Below are 24,100 nucleotides of genomic sequence, written 5' to 3'. Positions count from 1 at the left end.
TTCTAACAGGCTTCGAGGTAAGTAAAAAATATGTAAAAATATTACCGCATAGACAGTAGCCCCTGATGCTCTGTTTGGAATTCGGAAAGAAAAGCCGAATAGAGGATCTATTAAATATCGCAGGAGTCTAACTAAAAAGGAGTCAATATACATATGCAGGCTTCGCTGCTGGCCACCGCCGCACTGACTGCGGAGGTGGGTGCCCTGAAGCAGGGCCTCGAGCAGACCGAGCAAGAGCTCGGCCTTGCCAAACGGCAGCTCGAGGAGAAAGAAGGTAAGAGATACCTTATAGAAAAATGCCTATAAGAAGACACAATTGCAAAAAATGACAGGAGTACACTGCTTATTGTAGGGGCCACAACTGAGGTGGCGACCCTCAAGCAGGCGCTGTCCGAGGCCGAGGAGAAAGCGGCCACAGAGCGCACCGAGCGGGAGAAATTTGAGGCGCAGGTCGGCGAGGTGCAGCAAGAGCTTCAGGCTCTCATGAAAAAACATGAGAGTTTGGAGCTCGACTCGAAGACGCGAGCATCCGAGCTTGCTGCGGCCCTTAAAACTGCCAAATCTGCCAAGGCCGAAGCCCAGAAGGCCCTCCAGGAATTGGATGCGGTGAAAAAGATAGCGGCGGGTAAGGCATTCTCTATGCAAAGCAGACATATAAAAGTAAAACACTTGTTACTTACCCGAATCCGGAGCTCTCCAGGGGCATTCGTAGATCTTCCCCGCAGCGTATCCGATGCCGCCGCATTCTACCAAGCCGAGGAAGGCAGCTCAACGGAGAAGGTGTTCTGGTCTCAGTACGCTGAGGCCGGACACCCTGTGCCCTTGAGCGACCAGCTGAAGCAGCTGGTCGAGCTCCATAAGGCGGCTGAACAGGCCCTAAAGGGCTTCATAGTTCGGCTGTGGCCTGAAGAGGCCCTACCTGGGAGCTACTTCGGACTGGTGCGACGGCTGGTGGAGGCTTGTCCAAGGCTCGAGGTCATCAAGCGCTCCGTCTGCATCGAAGGTGCCCGTAGGGCCCTTGCCTGTGCAAAGGTGCACTGGGGTAAGCTGGACAGTGAGAAGCTTGTGAGGGACAGGCCGCCGCCGGGGAAGGAGCATCACAAGCCTGAGAACTATTACAAGGATGTTCTGGCTGGTGCCCGCCTTATGGCGGATGAATGTACCAAGGATGTAATTTTTGAATGAACTCGCTCGTGTTATCCTATGCGCTGAAAACTTGTTCATATGCGCTAAGCAATGCTTGTTGAATTTAAAATATTACTTTCTGTGCGGCCGTTTATCAAAAAATTGAGAGATGGCCAGTCGTCGGCTTCTGCCCCCATGCCACTAGTGCTGGGGTGTTCGGGATCAACCTGAGCGCTCTTTTTCCCATGATTGGGTCCGTCGAGGGAGGCAATCAGCACAACGAACAAGGCAATCGGACTATAATGCTTGAACACTCTCACTTAGCCATAGAACTCTATAATTTTAAATTTCGGCGAAGCCCCTAGTATTCGAAAGACCGAGTTCGGGGCACTATCCACGCCTTGGCCGGACAAAGCCGGTTCCTCGCTCGAAGCGGCATACATCTTTAAGGACTCGAAAAACCTCTCGAACAGGGACCGGTCTCTCGCTTCATCATGACAGTCGGTTTTAGCTTTCTCTACTGAGGTGCTCAGCCCAGCTCAACTGGGGCACAATCGCAGTAGTTCTCCTAGTGCTACCTTAGCCGATATAGCGGAACGTAAGGCACCAAAACATAGGAGCCGGGCAAACCCAACCATTGACCCAAATCATGATTCGGAGCCGATGCATATAGTGCTATAAGTTCGGGGTGCCGCACTTGTGAAAGTGTACGGACTTCTCACGCCATATAGATGGGTACTGAAGCCCCTGGCGTATTTTGCCGTACCACAGTGTACGGATGCGACATGTTATTAATAAACATATATATAAAAAGGAGGATAATGCAAAAAATAGACAAAAAGCCATGCATTGTTTATAGAAAGGCTGCTATGAAAGCGGAACGATACAAATAGTGCGATAAGCAAAAGAAATTGGACTATTTAACATGTCCTGGCCAGGGGCAGGCCGCGGAATTGTATTAAAAAACAGGTATACTGCTCGCAATAGAGACCACCTGGGAGTTCCATAATGCGGCGTGGCTTGTCTGCTTTCCTGGATCTTGCATCGTTTGTGCGGCAGTTGAATTGCCGAATGGGTCATCCGAAGTATGGAGTCCTGAGAGTAAGAGAAAAAAAGAAAAAAGGAATCCGGCGGCCCCTGGTGCGGTTTAAGCCATATTTCGGGCGTGTCGTGATAGTGCCCCTTCCCCTGTGCCCATGGTATTTCAAGAGCGTAGTTATGTACGCGAAGCACTGGTTTCGCTATATCACGAGGGCTAGGGTTGGGGCCGCATTGCTACGCTAGCTCAGAACGTGCCAGGCGGTCTTGTTGTAGGGTACTCCGGGCGCGCTTGACAGTGTCCGGCTTTTTGAAGGCCGAACTAGAGAACTGCCTAGAGAGGCTGCTTTGTACTTCTGCTGCGAGCGCTGCCGTGTGCTCCTCCGTTCGGAGGGAGCGTTCAGTGTTCCCATTGACCGTGATTACTCCTCTAGGGCCTGGCATCTTGAGCTTGAGGTATGCATAGTGCGGTACCGCGTTGAATTTTGCGAATGCGGTTCGCCCGAGCAGTGCGTGATAGCCACTACGGAACGGGACTATGTCAAAGATTAACTCCTCGCTTTGGAAGTTATCCGGAGATCCGAAGACCACTTCCAGTGTGACTGAGCCTGTACAGTTGGCTTCTACACCTGGTATGACGCCTTTAAAGGTTGTTTTGGTGGGCTTGATCCTCGAGGGATCTATGCCCATTTTTCGCACTGTATCCTGGTAGAGCAGGTTCAGGCTGCTACCGCCGTTCGTGAGGACTCTTGTGAGATGAAATCCGTCAATGATTGGGTCGAGAACCAATGCGGCGAAGCCGCCATGACGGATGCTAGTGGGGTGGTCCCTTCGATCAAAGGTGATCGGGCAGGAGGACCATGGGTTGAACTTTGGGGCGACTGGCTCCATCGCATATACGTCCCGTAACGCACGCTTCTTCTCCCTCTTGGGGATGTGGGTTGCGTATATCATGCTCACCGTCCGCACTTGTGGGGGAAATCCCTTTTGTCCACTGTTGTTCGGTGGCCTGGGCTCCTCCTCGTTGTCGCTATGCAGCCCCTTGTCTTTGTTTTCGGCTCTTAACTTGCCTGCCTGCTTGAACACCCAACAATCCCTGTTGGTGTGATTGGCTGGCTTTTCGGGGGTGCCATGTATCTGGCACAAGCGGTCGAGTATTCGGTCCAAACTGGACGGGCCCTGAGTATTTCTTTTGAATGGCTTTTTCTGTTGACCGGATTTGTAGCCTCGGAATCCGGCATTAACTGCCGTATCCTCGTTGCTGTCGCTGTTAACGCGGCGCTTTTGTTTGTTCTGACGCGACCTGTCGCTTTTGTCCTTGGTATTCGAATTACCAGGGTTCTTGGTTAAATTATTGCTGCGAGCTAGCTAGCTGTCTTCTCCCGCGCAAAAGCGGGTCATGAGTGTCGTGAGGGCTGCCATAGATTTTGGCTTTTCCTGTCCCAGGTGCCAGGCAAGCCACTCGTCATGGATATTATGCTTGAAGGCCGCTAAGGCCTCTGCGTCCGGACAGTCGACTATCTAGTTTTTCTTTGTTAGGAACCGTGTCCAGAATTGCCTGGCCGATTCCTCTGGCTGCTGAATTATGTGGCTTAGGTCATCGGCGTCCGGTGGTCGCACATAAGTGCCCTGGAAGTTATCAAGGAATGCGGCTTCCAGGTCCTCCCAAGAACCGATTGAGTCTGCTGGCAAGCTGTTAAGCCAATGCCGGGCCGGTCCCTTAAGTTTGAGTGGGAGGTATTTGATGGCGTGTAGATCATCACCGCGGGCCATGTGGATATGAAGGAGATAATCCTCGATCCATACCGCAGGATCTGTTGTGCCATCGTACGATTCGATGTTTACGGGTTTGAAGCCCTCAGGGATTTTATGATCCATTACTTCATCTGTGATGCATAGTGGGTGTGCAGCGCCTCTGTATTGGGCTATATCACGATGCAGCTCGAAGGAGCTTTTCTTGTTGAGTTCGGCCCGGCCGGATTTATTGCATCCGGAGTGACGATCACCGTCACGTGCCGTGGGGCGCCTGCGCGATTCGTAGATCGATCTTGTTTGCCTTGCCTTGTCCTCCAGTATGTCGCGCAGGTCGGGCGCATTTCCCGTGCCTTAGTATGCTTGACGCGGCGTCTGGACATGGCTTGAGTGGAGGGCCAAGAGGCCTCTCTGTCGCGGCCACGGGGTGGCCGGTCGGCCATGTCATGCGCTGGTGATGTAGGTGCTTCCTCCTCTAGTCGGGGTAGCACCCTGCGCTTTGGGTAACTCCTGGAGGGGCGTTCGAGTTCATACTCTTCGGCCGCAAGGACTTCAGTCCATCTGTCAGCTAGCAAATCCTGATCAGCTCTAAGCTATTGCTGCTTTTTCTTGAGGCTGCTTGCCGTGGCCATAAGCTTGCGTTTAAAACGCTCTTGTTCGGCGAGATCCTCTGGCACGACGAACTCGTCGTCGTCGAGGCTTGCCTCGTCTTCGGAGGGAGGCGTATAATTATCGTCCTCAACCTCTTGGTCCACCGCCCTCTCATGAGGGCTGGCTTCTCTGTCCTCCTGTGCTGAATCTTGCTGGAGGGGGTGTTCTTCGGCACTATCCGGAGTAGTATTATCTCCCGTGCCAGAATCACCGTTTTTGCTTTGGCGGGATTTAGAGCGGTGCCGCTGACGCCGGCGCTTGGGCTGTTTCTTAGAGGTATCGTCCCCTGCTGTTCCATCGCCATCTCCATCCTTTGGAGTGTCCACCATATATATGTCATATGACGAGGTGGCCTTCTAGCGCCCTACAGGTGCTGGTTCTTGTTCGTCTCCTGCATCGTCGTCCATGCCGTCGATGTCTTCGGAGTCGAAGTCAAGCATGTCGGTTAAGTCGTCGACAGTGGCTAGGAAGTGGGTGGTGGGTGGGTTTTGAATTTCTTCATCGCCCGTATCCCAACCTTGCTAACCGTAGTCCGGCCAGGGCTCTCCTGATAAAGAGAGAGACTTTAGAGAATTCAGGATGTCGCCGAAGGGCGAGTGCTGAAAGATGTCCATGGCAGTTAACTCCATTGTCGGCGCCCAATCGGATTCGATTGGCAGGGGCGCGGGGGGCTCGGAGTTCAGAGAGGAATCCGGCTCCTCAGAGTCACGGGCCATGCGGGGTGCGGGGCTGGAGTTCGGCTCGATCGCCTCTGAGATCGCAGCCCCTGAGGCAGCGTCCAACCGCTGATCCTCGATCGGCACAGTAGGCTCCAAATCAATGGTCGGAACCGGTGCGTGTGCGGCCTCCAAAGCGCTGTTCGGCGGCAGAGCTATATCATGCCCATCGAGACAGTGCGGCGCGCTTGGCTGTGGCTCGAATCCGTCGAAGATCAAGTCCCCGCGGATGTCAGCCGTGTAGTTTAGGCTTCCAAACCTGACCTGATGGCCAGGGGCGTAGCTTTCGATCTGCTCAAGGTGGCCAAGAGAATTGGCCCGCAGTGCGAAGCCGCCAAAGACGAAGACCTGTCCGAGGAGAAAAGTCTCACCCTGGACTGCATCGTTGTTGATGATCGAAGGAGCCATCGGGCCTAAAAGCGACGACATAGAGGAACTCTTAATGAAAGCACCAATGTCGGTGTCAAAACCGACGGATCTCGGGTAGGGGGTCCCGAACTGTGCGTCTAGGCCGGATGGTAACAGGAGACAAGGGACACAATGTTTTACCCAGGTTCGGGCGCTCTTAATGGAGGTAAAACCCTATGTCCTGCTCGATTAATGTTGATGATATGGGTAGTACAAGAGTAGATCTACCACGAGATCAAGGAGGCTAAACCCTAGAAGCTAGCCTATGGTATGATTGTTGTATGATGAAGTTGTCCTACGGACTAAAACCCTCCGGTTTATATAGACACCGGAGAGGGTTAGGGTTACACAAAGTCGGTTACAATGGTAGGAGATCTTGAATATCCGCATCGCCAAGCTTGCCTTCCACGCCAAGGAAAGTCCCATCCGGACACGGGACGAAGTCTTCAATCTTGTATCTTCATAGTCCTGGAGTCCGGCTGAAGGTATAGTCCGGCTACCCGAACACCCCCTAATCCAGGACTCCCTCAGGTGTACTTCTTCACACATGTTTCCACCACTTAGCGTCTGCACACGACATGTGCTCGGCATACTTCAAGCGAAAGCCGACGTGGGTGTAGACCACGACCTGACTAACCACACAAGTCTCTAGTCCAGGTTTATCGCCTATTCCGGTTCCATCCGCAAGGAAATCCAGCCGGGGTGTCCTCAACGGCCCCAAACAATGTGTACAGGGTTCCCGAGATACCAAACGGGCGCCTGGTACACCGTGCCACGTACCTACTGCATCACAGCCCACCCCACGGGTCAGCGCTACGCACGGCGTCCAGTAAACTACAAACACCAGAAACTACTTGCAACTCCTGGACAATGGACAGGGGGGTTAACAAGTCGAGCGGGGTCATATTTCAGGGCCCAATGCGTGGTAGTAGCTGATCTTAAATCACACATACAGATCTTAGTTCTTAGGGACGGTTCCAATGAAACAACCCACCATGTACTCCTACATAGCCTCTCATCGATACCTTTACCAAAACATGTTCAACACTTCACTCTCATTACCGACACAACCATTTCACTCTAGCCCACCACCCAGATGAACCATACCTAACACGAATCTAAGCATAGCAGGCATAGCATGGTAGGAAACGCAAACATGGCTCAAACAACTCCTACACATGCTAGTGAGTTTCATCTAGTTACTGTGGCAAAGACAGGTCATGCAGAGGAAATGGGTTCAACTACCGCAACACACAACAGTTTGAAATGTTGTTGTTTTAAATGCAGTAAATGAGAGCAGGAGCAAGAAGATGGGATTGTATCGATATGATCAATTGGGGGGGGGGGGGTTGCTTGCCTGACAGAGTGGTCGAGGGGTACTGCCCTTCAACTGGATACTCGTGAATATCCTCGGGAGCAGAACCTACCACGCAGATCACACCGGTAACACAATCAATACATGGCAATATGCAACATTATGATGCATGAAAATGACATGGCAAAATGAGTGTGTTGGGCTAATGCAACTAAAACCAGGGTGGTTTGAGCTTATTTGAATCAAAGATTCAAATCCCGACTCAAGTTTGAGCTCATATAAGTGCATTATCATATTTCATTTAATCAGCAAGGTTAAATTGCTTTGACATGCATGAAACCAGTACCAATGGATAGATTGGATTTTTTGATCATTTTTCATATATAAATCTTTGCATTCTGAGCTATAGATCAATTTCTGTGATTTTTTGAAGTTTGTAACAATTTCTGGAATTTTCTGAATAAGTTTAAATCCAGAAAATTCTTTACAGCATCAGCATTGTGTCACTGTGACGTCACCAGGTCAACGGGACTGGTCCAGGTCAAACTGACCAGTGGGTCCCGCATGTCAGTGGTTAACTAAACTAACTAAATTTAGTTAGCCCTAACCTAGGTTAATTAGCAGGGCTAGGACCCACCTGTCATAGACCTATGGGAGGTCAAACCCATAGTCAAACCGGGGCTAACCACTGGCGTTTAGCCGGCGGCGGCAGACGCAGCGGAGGGGCGCGGGCTTCGCGCTCTGGCGACCAATAGGACGGCGGAGGCCATCTACTTGAAGTTGGGGACGAGCCGTATCCAGTGGTGGCGATGGTTGGGCTCGGGTTGGCCAGAAACATCGCCGGCGACGATCTTGGCGGCTGACGGAGCTCGGGTGAGCTCGGGGTCGTTGCTACGACAAGCGAGGCGGCGTGGGGTTAGCACCTACGTGCTCTACGCGGCGCGGTGAGCAAGGTGGAGATGTCAGCCGGGCCGTTGCGTGGCTGGAGACACGTCGACGGCGAGCATAGGCGGCGGCGGGTGCGGGCGAGCTCGTTGCGGTCGCTACGCGTGCTAGGAAGAGAATAGGGAGGGGGGAGATGGCCAGCAGCTCACATCGGTTTCGACGAGCGAGTCAGCGATGCCAGGGAAGAGCTGGAGCGGTCGGGGCGGCGATGGGGATCTCCGGCAATGGCGGTTGGGGATGAGCTTGGTGAGGACGGTGCAGAGCATGCGAGCGCTCGGGGCTCGGCCTGCTCGATGAAGCGAACGACGACAGAGATCCTGGACACGGCGAGGCGATGAATGGACGGCGGTGGCTGCGAGCTTTACGACGGCGCGAGCGCGGCTGCATCGGCCATGGCGAAGAGAGGGCGAGAGAGAGGGCAAGGGGGAAAAGCGACGTGTCGGTGAGGCCGGGGCAGCACCGAGGAGGCGTTTCGAGGCATCGCCGTGCTGTCCAGGCGACGCAGGCGAGCAGGGAGCTGCGTGGCAGGCTCGGCGCGCATGCACCGCCCCTCCCCTGCGTACTGGCATAGGTGGGTGATGACTGGCACAGGCCAGGTGGGCCGACCCATTGCAGGTATGTGGCCTCTGGCCTTTCTCTCTCTCTTTTCTATTTATTTCAGTTTTCTATTTTCTGCAATGTTTTTGGCTTTATTTAAAATGCCAGAAAACTCTCAAAAATCCTGAAAATAATTGTGGGCTCTGTTTGGAATATTTCCAATAGCCCTCACTTAAGTTCAGAATTATTTGGACATTTAAAATATTTTATAGCATTCAGATGTCCAAATGCAAATAGCTAATGATTTAATCCAGTGACCTTAGGTGTCCTAGAAAAATGTGAACTAATTTTGGTAGAGGTTCTAGACCAAGACAAAAGTGATGAACACTTTTGAAGGGCATTTGAGGTTCACTGAGAATATATTTTAGTAACCCTAGTTGGTTTAAGTGGTGCTGGGGGTTTGGTTCATCGCCATTTCAAGATTCTAGAAATTTTAAACATGATGCATCACTCTAATGCAAGCACTGACTAGGGTTCTGACAACTCACCCCCACTCAGAAAAATCTCGTGCCGAGATTCATGGCCTGTCGGAAAGAAAGTGGGGTACTCAGGTCGAAGATGATCCTCCCTTTCCCAAGTAGATTCTTTCTCGGAATGGTGTGACCATTGAACCTTGAGAAACTTGATGTTGTGGCGTCGAGTGGTACGCTCGGCTTGATCAAGGATACGAACGGGATATTCCCGGTATGTGAGATTATCTTGGAGATCAAGCGTTTCGTGGTCCACTCCACGGATAGGATCCGAGAAGCAACGCCGGAGTTGAGAAATGTGGAAGGCATCATGAACTCTGGAGAGATGCGGAGGTAGTTCCAATTGGTAGGCAACTTCTCCTTGTTTGGCAAGAATGTGAAAGGGTCCAATGTAGTGAGGAGCCAATTTGCCCTTGATACCGAATTGATGGGTTCCCTTCAGAGGAGTAACCCGAAGGTAAGCCTTCTCGTCGACTTCAAAAGTCATGGCCTTATGTTTGTGATCATATTGGCTCTTTTGACGAGATTGGGCTATTTTCAACTTTTCACGAACAACGCGAACTTTCTCTTCTGCTTCCTGGATCATATCCGGGCCAACAAATTGTCTTTCCCCGGTTTCTGACCAGTTAAGAGACGTTCGGCACCTTCGTCCATAGAGAACTTCAAAAGGAGCTTTGCCCAAGCTAGATTGATAGCTATTGTTATAGGCAAATTCGGCAAATGGAAGGCATTTCTCGCAATCCATTCCGAATGAGATAATAGAAGCTCGGAGCATATCTTCCAGAATTTGGTTGACGCGTTCTACTTGACCACTTGATTGAGGGTGCAAGGCAGTGCTGAAGGAGAGACGAGTCCCCATAGCATTTTGGAAACTTTCCCAAAATCGAGAGGTGAAGAGACTTCCACGGTCTGAGTTAATCTCCAATGGAACACCATGAAGAGACACTATTTGAGAGATATACAATCTGCTAGCTGGCTAGCGGTTATATTCTTTCGAACAAGCAGGAAGTGGGCTACTTTGGAAAGACGATCGATGACAACGAATATAGCATTATTCCCTTTCTTGGTCCTAGGAAACCCGGTGATGAAATCCATACCGATTTTATCCCATTTCCATTCAGGAATAGCTAAGGGTTGAAGGGTGCCAGCAGGCCGTTGATGCTCTGCTTTAACACGACGACAGACTTCGCAATTAGCAATATATTAAGCAATTTCTCTCTTCATCCTAGTCCACCAGAACCTCTGGCGTAGGTCCTGATACATTTTGGTACTGCCGAGATGAATTGTGAGAGGAGATTCATGAGCCTCCTTAAGGATCAGCTGCCGTAGATCCTGGTTCTTGGGAACCACTAGACGGTTCTCAAAGAAAACAACACCTCGGTCATCCATAGAGAAACATTTAGTGGCTCCGCTAGCAATGTTCTCTTGGATGTGGAATATACCTTTATCACGCTTCTGGGCAGCTATGATTTGATCCGTAAGGATAGGTTTCGCCACCAAGGTAGATTGGAATCCTTAGGGAACAATGTGAAGGTTAAGCTTCCGAAATTCCTCATGGAGAAGTGGTTGACCTTGTTGTAACATCAGGTTGTTACAATAGGATTTACGACTTAGTGCATCAGCCATAACATTGGCTTTCCCCAGGGTGTAAGTTATCCCTAAGTCATAATCTGAGATCAACTCGACCCAACGTCTTTGCCTGTGATTCAAATCTGGTGGGGTGAAGATGTATTTCAGACTTTGGTGATCGGTGAAGATTTCGCAACGATTACCAAGAAGGTAATGTCACCATGTTTTGAGTGCATGGACTACAGCTGCAAGCTCCAGATCATGTGTGGGATAGTTTTCCTCATGTGGATGCAACTGTCGTGAAGCGTAGGCAATCACATGACGATCTTGCATGAGTATGCAACCTAGTCCTTGTCGCGAGGCGTCGCAATAGATAACAAAGTCCTTGGAGAAATCTGGTGGTACCAGTACGGGAGCAGATGTCAGGCGTCTTTTCAGTTCCCAAAAACTGTTCTCGCATTGTGGGGTCCACTCGAACTTTTTATCTTTCTTGAGGAGTTCAGTTAGAGGTTTAGCAACCTTGGAGAAGTTTTCGATGAAGCGACGATAGTAGCTTGCTAAGCCAAGGAAACTCCGAACTTGCTTGACCGATTCAGGTGGAGTCCAATTAGGAATGGCCTGAACTCGCTCGGGATTGACATCAATACCCTTACCAGAGATTACATGGCCTAGGTAGGTCACTTCTGGCAACCAAAATTCACATTTGGAGAATTTGGCATAAAGGCGATGCTCTCGAAGTCTCATCAATACCAGCCTCAGATGTTCGGCATGTTCTTCCTCATTCTTGGAGTAGATGAGTATATCATCGAGGTATACCATGACGAATTTATCCAAATACTCTATGAAGATCGAGTTCATTAACCGAGAGAAGGTGGCTGGGGCATTGGTTAAACCGAAGGACATAACGGTGTACTCGTATTGGCCATAACGAGTAACAAAGGTCGTTTTGGGAATGTCCCCGTTCTTGATTTTGATTTGATGGTAGGCCAACTCAAAACCATTTTGGAGAATACCGAGGATCCAGTGAGATGGTCATACAGGTCGTTGATCCCGGGGAGCGGATACTTGTTCTTTATGGTGACCAAGTTAACAGGTCGATAATCTACAACCATCTGATCCATTCCATACTTCTTCTTGACAAAGAGGATGGGACAAGCCCAAGGAGAAGAACTAGGACGGATGAAACCCTTTTTCAAGGACTCATCGAGTTGTTTCTTAAGCTCAGCTAGTTCTAAGGGTGCCATTTTCTAGGGTCTTCTAGAGATTGGGACCGCTCCTGAAACTAGATCTATCACAAACTCCACATCTCTGTCAGGTGGAACACCTGGCAGTTCTTCTGGAAGGACATCCGGAAAGTCACGGACTACCGGTATGTCTTTGAGGTCAGGAAGAGGACTGGCATTAAGAGAGTAGAGCTGACGCTTGGACACTTGGGTCAAAACATTGACTGTCTTGCCCGATGGGTGAGTAAGTTGAACAGTTCTAGTGGCGGAATCAATCGTAGCATAATGGGCTGACATCCAGTCCATACCTAAGATGATATTTATGTCCGAGGACTTGAGAGCTATTAAGGATGCAAGGAAGACAAGTCTATCGACAAGAATTTCATTCCCATGGCTTACTCTAGAAGTTTTCCATTTGGAACCCGGAGTTTGAATTACCATGGAAGTGGGCATATAAAAAAATTGGTATTATGCAGTCGAGCATAGCTCTCAGATATGAATGAATGAGATGCACCAGTATCGAAAAGAACAGATACCGGATGGTAGTTAATAAGGAGCGTACCAAGGACGACGTTGGGATCATCATGAGCCTCCTCAGCCGAGACATAGTTGACATGGCCACGTGCAGTGGTGGTTGGCTTGGCATAGCACACCATTCCCGCTGGCTTACCATGGCCAACGGATTCCCAGACTGGTTGGGGTTGTTGTTATGGGGACACTCTCGAATGTAGTGACTCGACTCTCCGCACTTGAAGCATGTCACAGTGTTAGTGCACGGGGCAACATTAGCGGCTGGTCCGCCATAAGCCTTAGGCGGTGCATGCTGCTGGGTTGGGCGAGGCGCCTCATAGGATGGCCTTGGAGTGAATCTAGGTGGCAGAGCAGTGTTTGGAACCCACACACGGCGCTTCTGAGAGCCAGAACTGGATGAAGAACCAAAATCACGGGAGTGCTTGCGTGTAGCTTCATAGTCAGTCTGACCAATTTCAGCACTGATGGCCTTGTTCACAAGCTTCTGGAAGGAGGTTCACTCTTGCACACAGAGGTCATAGAGAATCTCGGGGCTAAGTCCCTTCTGGAACCTTGCTTGCTTCTTAGCGTTGGTGGATACTTCTTCAGGAGCATAACATGCTAGATTTCCAAACTCTCTGCTGTATGCATCCACGGTTAGCCTGCCCTGGGTGAAGTTGCAGAACTCCTCCCTCTTACGATCCATAAGACCTTCCGGAATATGGTGCTCACGAAAAGCCTCGATGAACTCTGCCCAAGTGGTAATCTGGCCAGCTGGGCGCATAGCCTCATAGTTTTCCCACCAAAAGCTAGCGGGGCACTCAAGGCGATAAGCAGTGTAAGTGACCTTGTCAGATTTGGCTACGCGTGCAGAACGTAGCTTATGGGTGATGTTGCAGAGCCAATCATCCGCATCGAGGGGCTTGACGGAATGATGGAAGGTTGGTGGGGTCAGCTTGATGAAATCATTGAGAGACACCAAGTCATTCCTTTGGTGATGTGCAGTGTTCTGCTCAATGCGTTCCAGCAGACGGTTGGTCTCGTGTTTATTCCTTTCTGCCTCCAACATGACTTCAGCCAAGGAAGGTGGATGAGGCAGATTCCCATCCCTAGCTCCACTGGCTTCACCCTACTCCTGGGCAGCAGGGTTGCTTCGAGTATTGGCCATCCTCGGAAAACAAAACAACGGTTTAGACAAGGATGGCAAAATTCTGGCAAGGAAGTGCAGAATGTAATGGATGACACAGAATGCAGAGATGTTCATCTGTATGACATGGTAACATAGAAACTGCCATATATATACCATCGGTCATACACACCATACATAGTTTAGTACAAGCCCAGGCTAAAGTACAACTACGGTGAAAGGCGATACATCTCATCAGAGGCATTCCAAGCTCCACTACATTATTTATCCACGCCTCCGAAATTTAGTACACACCAAGTTGTATCCCACGTCAAGCAGGACTTTGGAAGATACAACTGTTACAATACTGGTGCTGCTACTACCAACTCAGACGTCTCCGTAGTAATCTTCATAGAGATTACCCCATGTCCTGGAAGCTGGATGTGATCATCTGGAAACAGTGGGTCCTATGGAGCTTGCAGTCCATAAGGACCCGGATGTGGCCTGGGTCCAATGAACGGTCCACGGGGAGGAGTGATGCCTCCTACATCACGCCAATCCATATGATTCGGCAGACCAGACCGCACGGGGTACAAATCCCGCATATCCATATACCCAGCCTGCACAGCAGGTGCAAACCGTGTCAGAGTGGCCCAGTGGTCAGATCAAGTGTTGAAGAGCTCCATTCGCAAGGCACGATTCTCGCTGTCCTTATCCTCAAGCAACTCTATGGTAGTGCGGAGTAGCGAATCCTCATGAGCAGAGTCGGTGTAAACAGCCGAGTAGTAACCTTCTGCTCCAGGGAGTGACGCTGGCATATAACGGAACTCAGTGTTCCGAAGCAAGGCAAGCCTAGCCCGCATAATAGTCATCATCGAGTAAGCAGCGTCCTGCACAGACATCTCGATGGTAACCCCAAGTCCATATGCGCAATGGAGGGGTTCAGTGGCTCTAGGATAGGAAGGGTATATCCTGACTATACAAAGATACTGGCTCTGGTTGAAATCTCGATACTGCTCCTCGACGGTATACTCAAGATAGCATCGGTAGCCAGCCTCGATCATCACACGGACCAACATGGCCGTGTGACCAAGTACATCAAGACACCGAGTCAAACGAATCACCTGATGTGGGGTGCGGGAAGCCATCTGAAACACGAAGTAATGCAAAGGCATTAGAATTCCTAGGAGAAATCGGACAACATAACGGCTGTAAATGCTCAGAAAAAGATTTGAGACATTCACAAGGATTTGCATAGTCACTCAACAACATCATATCAAGGTTTTGGTTCAACTGACAACATACTAAAAGTAGTAGAAACTGAACTGAGGCCTGGAACCAACAATCCTATAAGAGTCTACGGATTAGTAACACGTGAACCTGATAGAAAAATGAGATCCTAGTCCTTAACCCCCGTGGAAAGAATGGACTGACTCAGATCAGAATGTCATGAGGTAAAGGAGTAAATAGAGCCTTACATTCCCTCCCACAATCAATTCCCCTACATATAACTAAAGCATTTCTAGACTCGATATCGACCAGTTTGGCTTGATGAACTTACAGGTAGTCCGGCTCTGATGCCAACGCTGTCAGGACCCTGATTCTAAGCCACATCGATCTAGCATGTAACACATCATATCACTTTGCGGCCTCACACACGGTATTCCCACGGGTGCCACCTTACCTGGCCCGGGACCATTTGCGCCTTTTGGCTCACGTATATGATAGTGTCGCTAGCATCCATATGACCGAGAACCCGGTCCGACATGACTAGTCGTGAACCCTAAGTGGCACTAACTTACAGGGACAGGCATACATAACCCGGCAATGAACGTTTCGGTCATCAGTGAGTGAATTCGGGCTGTAGCAACTGGGCAAGTAGGACTCTGGGAATCCGGGCTGTAGCAAGCTAACATGACTCCGAAAGATATCGCGTGACATTTCCCCGAAGGGAGAGACATAGGATCGAAGAAGGACACATGCCAGCCAGTCTAAGTGTTCTGGAGCAGTAGCAACTGGGCTAACAGGACTCTGGTAAACCAGGCTGTAGCAGACTACCATGGCTCAGTGGAAGCACCAGACCACATTTCCCCATAAGAGAGGCTACCAAGGATAGACAACTAGGTTGTAGGATCCCACACATACCAAGCATTTCAATTATACACACAATATGCTCGATATGTGCAAATACAACATGGCATCACAACAAAACTCTACAACTCAAGTACTTTATTTAAAAGGCTCCGGAGAGCCATACATAACATATCCATACAGGTAGGGGTCACACAACCCAACACTCAAGTCATACAAACATACAAGCACATGCGGAAGCAAACTTGTCTGAGTACAGACAACTAGAAAGCAAGAAGGCTTGACGAAGCATGTCTATCTACAAGGCCCTTCACGGCTCAGGATCACCACCTGGGTGGCAAGTTACTCGTCAATGTCGATATTTACATAGAACCCATCGGAGGGGGCGATGTTCTCTTCTGCAACAGTTTATTAAGCAAACATGAGTACAAAGGTACTCAGCAAGACTTACATCAGATCCTACATACATGCAACATTATCAATAAAGGGATGGTGGGGTTATTGCAGCAAGCTAGCTTTGACTCTTGGTTAAACTATTTTACGAGACAACAACTTGTAAATGTTTTGCGCACACGAGTCCACTACTCACCACAACAATACACTACCGCGGACCCTCTTCCGTCATCCTACGGAAGGGCCATCCACGACACTCACACTTGTCTTGAGGCTTTTAGTAGTTTCCATTTACTTATCTATGAACTGTATGGGCAACCAAGTAGTCCATTACCGCAGACGCGGCTATTCGAACAGATGATGTTAACCATGCAGGGGTGTACTTCTTCACACATGTTTCCACCACTTAGCGTCTGCACACGACATGTGCTCGGTAGACTTCAAGCGAAAGCCGACGTGGGTGAAGACCACGACCTGACTAACCACACAAGTCTCTAGTCTAGGTTTATCGTCTATTCGGGTTCCATCCGCAAGGAAATCCGGCCGGGGTGTCCTCAATGGCCCCAAATGATGTGTACAGGGTTCCCGAGACACCAAACGGGTGCCCGGTACATCGTGCCACGTACCCACCGCATCACAACCCACCCCGCGGGTCAGCGCTGCACACGGCCTCCAGTAAACTACAAACACTAGAAACTACTTGCAACTCCTGGACAGAGGACATGGGGGTTAATAAGTCAAGCGGGGTCATATTTCAGGGCCCAATGCATGGTAGTAGCTGATCTTAAATCACACATACAGATCTCAGTTCTTAGGGACGGTTCCAATGAAACAACCCACCATGTACTCCTACATGGCCTCTCATCGATACCTTTCCCAAAACATGTTCAATACTTCACTCTCATCACCGACACAACCATTTCACTCTAGCCCATCACCCAGATGAACCAGACCAGACACGACTGTAAGCATAGCAGGCATAGCATGGTAGGAAACACAAACATGGCTCAAACAACTCCTACACATGCTAGTGGGTTTCATCTAGTTACTGTGTCAAAGACAGGTTATGCAGAGGAAATGGGTTGAACTACCGCAGCACACAACAGTTTGAAACGTTGTTGTCTTAAATGCAGTAAATGAGAGCAGGAGCAAGAAGATGGGATTGTATCGATATTAACAATTGGGGGGGGGGGTTGCTTGCCTGACAGAGTGGTCGAGGGGTACTGCCCTTCAACTGGATACTCGTGAATATCCTCAGGAGTAGAACCTACCATGGAGATCACACCGGTAACACAATCAATACATGGCAATGTGCAACATTATGATGCATGCAAATGACATGGCAAAATGAGTGTGTTGGGATAATGCAACTAAAACCAGGGTGGTTTGAGCTTATTTCAATCAAAGATTCAAATCCCAACTCAAGTTATGAGCTCATATAAGTGCATTATCATATTTCATTTAAACAGCAAGGTTAAATTGCTTTGACATGCATGAAACCAGTACCAATGTATAGATTGAATTTTTCTGATCATTTTTCATATATAAATCTTTGCATTCTGAGCTATAGATTAATTTCTGTGATTTTTTGAAGTTTGTAACAATTTCTGGAATTTTCTAAATAAGTTTAAATCCAAAAAATTCTTTATTGCGTCAGCATTGCGTCACTGTGACGTCACCAGGTCAACGGGGCCGGTCTAGGTCAAACTGACCAGTGGGTCCCGCGTGTCAGTGGTTAACTAAACTAACTAAATTTAGTTAGCCATAACCTAGGTTAATTAGCAGGGCTGGGCCCCACCTGTCATAGACCCAGGGGAGGTCAAACCCATGGACAAACCGGGGCTAACCACCAGCGTTTAGCCGCCGGCAGTAGTAGACGCGGCAGAGGGGCGCGGGCTTCACGCTCTGGCGACCAAAAGGATGGCGGGGGCCATCTACTTGAAGCTGGGGACGAGTCACATCGAGTGGTGGCGGTGGTTGGGCTCGGGGTGTCTGGAAACATCGCCGGTGACGACCTTGGCGGCTGCCGGAGCTCGGGTGAGCTCGGGGTCATTGCTATGACGAGCGAGGCGGAGTGGGGTTGGCACCTACATGCTCTACGTTGTGCGGTGAGCAAGGTGGACATGTCAGCCGGGCCGTTGCGTGGCCGGAGACACGTCGGCGGTGAGCACAGGCGGCGGCGGGTGCGGGTGAGCTCGTTGTGGTTGCTACGGCGTGCTAGGAAGAGAACGAAGAGGGGGGATATGGCCAACAGCTCACATCGGTCTCTACGAGTGAGTCAGCGAGGTCGGGGAAGAGCTGGAGCGGTCGGGGCGGTGATGGGGATCTCCGACGATGGCAGTTGGGGATGAGGTTGGTGAGGACGGTGCAGAGCGTGCGAGTGCTCGGGGCTCGGCCTGCTCGACGAAGCAGACGACGATAGAGATCTTGGACACAATGAGGCAACGAATGGACAACGGTGGCTGCGAGCTTCACAACGGCGCGACGCGGCTGCGTCGGCCATGGCGAAGAGAGGGAGAGAGAGAGGGCATGGGGAAAAGTGAGGTGTCGGTGAGGTCGGGGCGGCATCGAGGAGGCGTTTCGAGGCGTCATCGCGATGTCCAGGCGATGCAGGTGAGCAAGGAGGTGCGTGGCGAGCTCGGCGCGCATGCACCGCCCCCTCCTCTGCCTACTGGCAGAGGTGGGTGATGACTGGCACGGGCCAGGTGGGCCGGCCCAGTGCAGGTAAGTGGCGTCTGGCCTTTCTCTCTCTCTTTTCTATTTATTTCAGTTTTCTATTTTCTGCAATATTTTTGGCTTTATTTAAAATGCCAGAAAACTCTCAAAAACCCTGAAAATAATTGTGGGATTTGTTTGGAATATTTCCAACAGCCCTCACTTAAGTTCAGAATTATTTGGACATTTAAAATATTTTATAGCATTCAAATGTCCAAATGCAAATAGCTAATGATTTAATCCAGTGACCTTAGGTGTCCTAGAAAAATGTGAACCAATATTGGCAGAGGTTCTAGACAAAGACAAAAGTGATGAACATTTTTGAAGGGCATTTCAGGTTCATTGAGAATATATTTTAGTAACCCTAGTTGGTTTAAGTGGTGCTGGGGGTTTGGTTCATCCCCATTTCAAGTTTCTAGAAATTTTAAACATGATGCATCACTCTAATGCACGCACTGACTAGGGTTGTGACACATGCACTCATCACCAAGAAAGTGAATGATCATATATGGATATAAAAGATAGTATCATCTAAACAAGCATTAAGGTAGCAAATGATCAATCACATGATCACACAAGTATCTCACACAAGGACATAAAGTATCTCACACAATAAAAAGTTCAACCAAAGACAAAGACGCAAAACACTCTCTCGAAGCCTATGATCTATACATATTTCTCCCCCTTTGGCAACAAGTTACCGAAAAGTTCAAATATGCATAGTGCTATGCATCTCTCAGGCTTGGTCTTCAGGAGGTGGTGTAGAGAGAACTCCAAGGACGAAGGCATCTGTTGATGTAGTTGGAGCTGGTGGAGTGGCTGCTGGAGGTGGCACTGGAGCTGTAGCTGCTGGTGCTGATGCTGTAGCTCTAGAATCTGTCACCGGCACGGCAGCAGACCTCTGACTCCTTGGCACTCGCTGAAATGCATCTGTGGTTGCCTTGCCTCTCTTCTCTTCCGCTTCCTCCTGAAGCTGCTCAACTGCTATTTGAATCTCAGTTACCTTCAGATCAAGATCAGAAAATTTGGTCTCTATGATCCTCTCCAAGCTCTCCTGGTTTCGAGTCAGGGTGGCCAAGTGAGGGAGTCCTGGATTAGGGGGTCTCCGGACAGCCAGACTATATCCTTTGGCCGGACTATTGGACTATGAAGATACAAGATTGAAGACTTCGTCACGTGTCCAGATGGGACTTTCCTTGGTGTGGAAGGCAAGCTTGGCAACACGGATATGTAGATCTCCTCCCTTGTAACTGACTCTGTGTAACCCTAGCCCCCTCCGGTGTCTATATAAACCGGAGGGTTTAGTCCGTAGGACAACAACGATCATACCATAGACTAGCTTCTAGGGTTTAGCCTCTACGATCTCGTGGTAGATCAACTCTTGTAATACTCATATCATCAATATCAATCAAGCAGGACGTAGGGTATTGCCTCCATCAAGAGGGCCCAAACCTGGGTAAACATCGTGTCCCCCGCCTCCTGTTACCATCCGCCTTAGACACACAGTTCGAGACCCCCTACCCGAGATCCGCCGGTTTTGACACCGACATTGGTGCTCTCATTGAGAGTTCCACTATGTTGTCATCATAAGGAGGGATGGCTCGTCTCGTTGTCAAGAACAACCTCACCTCTGGGGGAGCCCTGGCTGTAGGCCAAACTCTCTGACTAGGCGGCTTCGTCATGACCGCCCGCTCGGCCGCGACGCCGACGATGACTTCTCGGGTCATCGAAAATAGCCTCCGCATCGGCTCGAAATTCACCGAGCAGATGGATCTAATGGAGCTCTCCTCTTTGAATGATCTCTTGGATTGCATCACCGCTCTGGGAGTCGCTACGGACTATGATCGGATTGGGCTTAAACCCGACCAAAGGGAGATTAACTCTTCGCCGGTCACCCATCAGATAGCGGTGGTGGAGGAGCAATGCGGCGATTCTTCCTCTATCCTGAGGACGAACTATGTCCGGACTTCCGAGCTATCTGAGCCGGATACCCATCCACGGGAGGACATCGCCCTAACCCTGAACCTAGAATCAGGCAGCATCCTGAACCTGCGGGGCAACATCCCAGAGCCCGAACTTCCAAGATCGGAAACTCCCCTGCCCCTGGGTCTCAGATTGGGTCAAGGTCTGGACTTAAATCCACCCACCCACCCAGATATAAACGATCTTTCCCACATTAGGCAAGAGCCCCAAGAGACAGTACATCACTATTGGGACAGATTCCTCCTTGTAATGAACAAGGTCAAGGACTGTCGCGAGGAAGATGCAATTTCGTTCTTTTGCAACAATTGCATGGACAAGGGAATCCTCAACGCCATAAGTCGCCGTGACATAGCACACTTCGCCGACTTGGTGGCCATAGTACGGAAATACTGTGCGATGGAAAGCGCCTGGAAAACCCAAACAAAATTTTGGGATAATCCGGCTCTGACAAAACCCCCAGTCCGAACTAAAAGGGTGCACTCTCATAAGTCGCCCGACTCAATTACAAAGAAGCAAAAGCCCACTACAGGGCATGGAACCGTGTTGGAGGGATGGCTTAACAGGCCCTGCAAAATTCATAGTACAGCGGATACCATACCAACACACATCCTTAGAGCATGTTGGGTACTCCGGCAGGTGGCCAAGAGCAGTGAGGATCTCCTCATTCAAAACACCGCAGAGCACCATACCGTGGATAAAAATACAATATTGACAGTCTTTGAGACCTTCACCTCAAATAATAGGCGTAAGCGAGCACTCTGCAACCTTGCCGAAGTCTGCCACATGGTAGCAATAAATCCATGGAGCAACACGGCTATCACCTTCAATGCCAGCGACGAACCTAAATTCCGAACAGCCCGAGCACTGATACGTCTCCAACGTATCTATAATTTTTGATTGCTCCATGCTATATTATCTACTGTTTTGGACATTATTGGGCTTTATTATCCACTTTTATATTATTTTTGGGACTAACCTATTAACCGGAGGCCCAACCCGGAATTGTTGTTTTTGCCTATTTTAGGGTTTCGAAGAAAAGGAATATCAAACGGAGTCCAAACGGAATGAAACCTTCGGGAACGTGATTTTCTCAATGAATAAGACCAAAGAGACTTGGACCCTACGTCAAGAAAGGAAACAGGAGGCCACGAGGTAGGGGGGCGCGCCCACCCCCACCAGGCATGCCCTCCACCCTCGTGGGCCCCCTGTTGCTCTACCGACGTACTCCTTCCTCCTATATATACCTACGTACCCCCAAACGATCAGATACGGAGCCAAACCATAATTCCACTGCCATAACTTTCTCTATCCACGAGATCCCATCTTGGGGCCTGTTCCGGAGCTCCGCCGGAGGGGGCATCGATCACGGAGGGCTTCTACATCAACACCATAGCCCCTCCGATGAAGTGTGAGTAGTTCACCTCAGACCTACGGGTCCATAGTTAGTAGATAGATGGCTTCTTCTCTCTTTTTGGATCTCAATACAATGTTCTCCCCCTCTCTTGTGGAGATCTATTCGATGTAATCTTCTTTTTGCGGTGTGTTTGTTGAGACCGATGAATTGTGGGTTTATGATCAAGTCTATCTATGAATAATATTTGAATCTTCTCTGAATTCTTTTATGTATGATTGGTTATCTTTGCAAGTCTCTTCGAATTATCAGTTTGGTTTGGCCTACTAGATTGATCTTTCTTGCAATGGGAGAAGTGCTTAGCTTTGGGTTCAATCTTGCGGTGTCCTTTCCCGGTGACAGTAAGGTCAGCAAGGCACGTATTGTATTGTTGCCATCGAGGATAACAAGATGGGGTTTTCTTCATATTGCATGAGTCTATCCCTCTACATCATGTCATCTTGCTTAAGGCGTTACTCTGTTTTTAACTTAATACTCTAGATGCATGATGGATAGCGGTCGATGAGTGGAGTAATAGTAGTAGATGCAGGCAGGAGTCAGTCTACTTGTCTCGGACGTGATGCCTATATACATGATCATACCTAGATATTCTCATAACTATGCTCAATTCTGTCAATTGCTCAACAGTAATTTGTTCACCCACTGTAGAATACTTATGCTCTTGAGAGAAGCCTCTAGTGAAACCTATGGCCCCCGGGTCTATATTTACCATATTGATCTCCTATTAGTTAGTTATTTGCTTTGCTATTTACTTTGACTTTATTTTACTTTGCATCTTTTATCATAAAAATACCAAAAATCTTATCTTATCATATCTATCAGATCTCACTCTCGTAAGTGACCTTATAGGGATTGACAACCCCTATTTGCGTTGGTTGCGAGGATTTATTTGTTTTGTGCAGGTGTGAGGGACTCGCGCGTAGCCTCCTACTGGATTGATACCTTGGTTCTCAAAAACTGAGGGAAATACTTACGCTAATTTGATGCATCATCCCTTCCTCTTCGGGGAAAACCAACGCAGTTCTCAAGAGGTAGCAAGAAGGATTTCTGGCGCCGTTGCCAGGGAGGTCTACGCAAAAGTCAACATACCAAGTACCCATCACATACCCTTATCTCCCGCATTACATTATTTGCCATTTGCCTCTCGTTTTCCTCTCCCCCACTTCACCCTTGCCGTTTTATTTGCCCTCTCTCTCTTTCGTCCCTCTCTATTTGCCTCTTTTTGCCCTCTTGCTTTTTGTTTGCTTGTGTGTTAGTTTGTTTGCTTGTCGTTATGGCCAGTCCCTTATCTTCTCCGTTGACTCCTGAGTTCGAAATTTTTCACTTTAAACAGATACTAGGAGAAAAGTTAAAAGATGCCTGGTTGAGAATAATGGAGTCTTATCGTAATTGTACCTCTGAAATAAACCTGAGAATTTTGCTTTGCAATTTTTATGTTGGATTAAATATGTCTCATAGACAACTCTTGGATTGCGTTGCCAAAGGCAATTTTATTGAAATTGATCCCCATATTGCACTTGAAATTATAGAAGGTATAGTGGGAACACTACCTCAACAAAAGGGGCCTCATCCTACTCAGGAAGAGACACAAGTTTTTGAAAAAATTTGTGAAGTTACTAAAATCTTGCAGAAATCTCTTGAACCTCTTAAGAACATTAGTGGAAATATTCACCGCATGAATATGTTGATTACCCTTTGCAATAAGCGTTTAGATTCATTACATCTAAAAATTTCAGAATATGAAGGGAAATGTAAAGAACCTCCTGGATTCGAGCTTGATTCCGCTAAAAAGTTGAAAACCAAACATGGCAATATCTAGATCTATTCTTGCTTTTATGCCTAGCTAGGGGCGTTAAACGATAGCGCTTGTTGGGAGGCAACCCAATTTTATTTTTATTCCTTGCTTTTTGCTTCTGTTTAGTAATAAATAATTTATCTAGCCTCTGTTTTGGTTGTGTTTTTGTGTTTAATTAGTGTTTGTGCCAAGTAGAACCGTTGGGAAGACTTGGGGAAAGTCTTGTTGAACTCGCTGTAAAAAACAGAAACCTTAGCGCTCACGAGA

This window comes from Triticum urartu, chromosome 2, assembly GCF_003073215.2.
Source record: "Triticum urartu cultivar G1812 chromosome 2, Tu2.1, whole genome shotgun sequence".
NCBI classification, from domain to species: domain Eukaryota; kingdom Viridiplantae; phylum Streptophyta; class Magnoliopsida; order Poales; family Poaceae; genus Triticum; species Triticum urartu.
The sequence above is the reverse complement of the archived record's forward strand: the minus strand, read 5'-3'. Positions refer to the sequence as shown.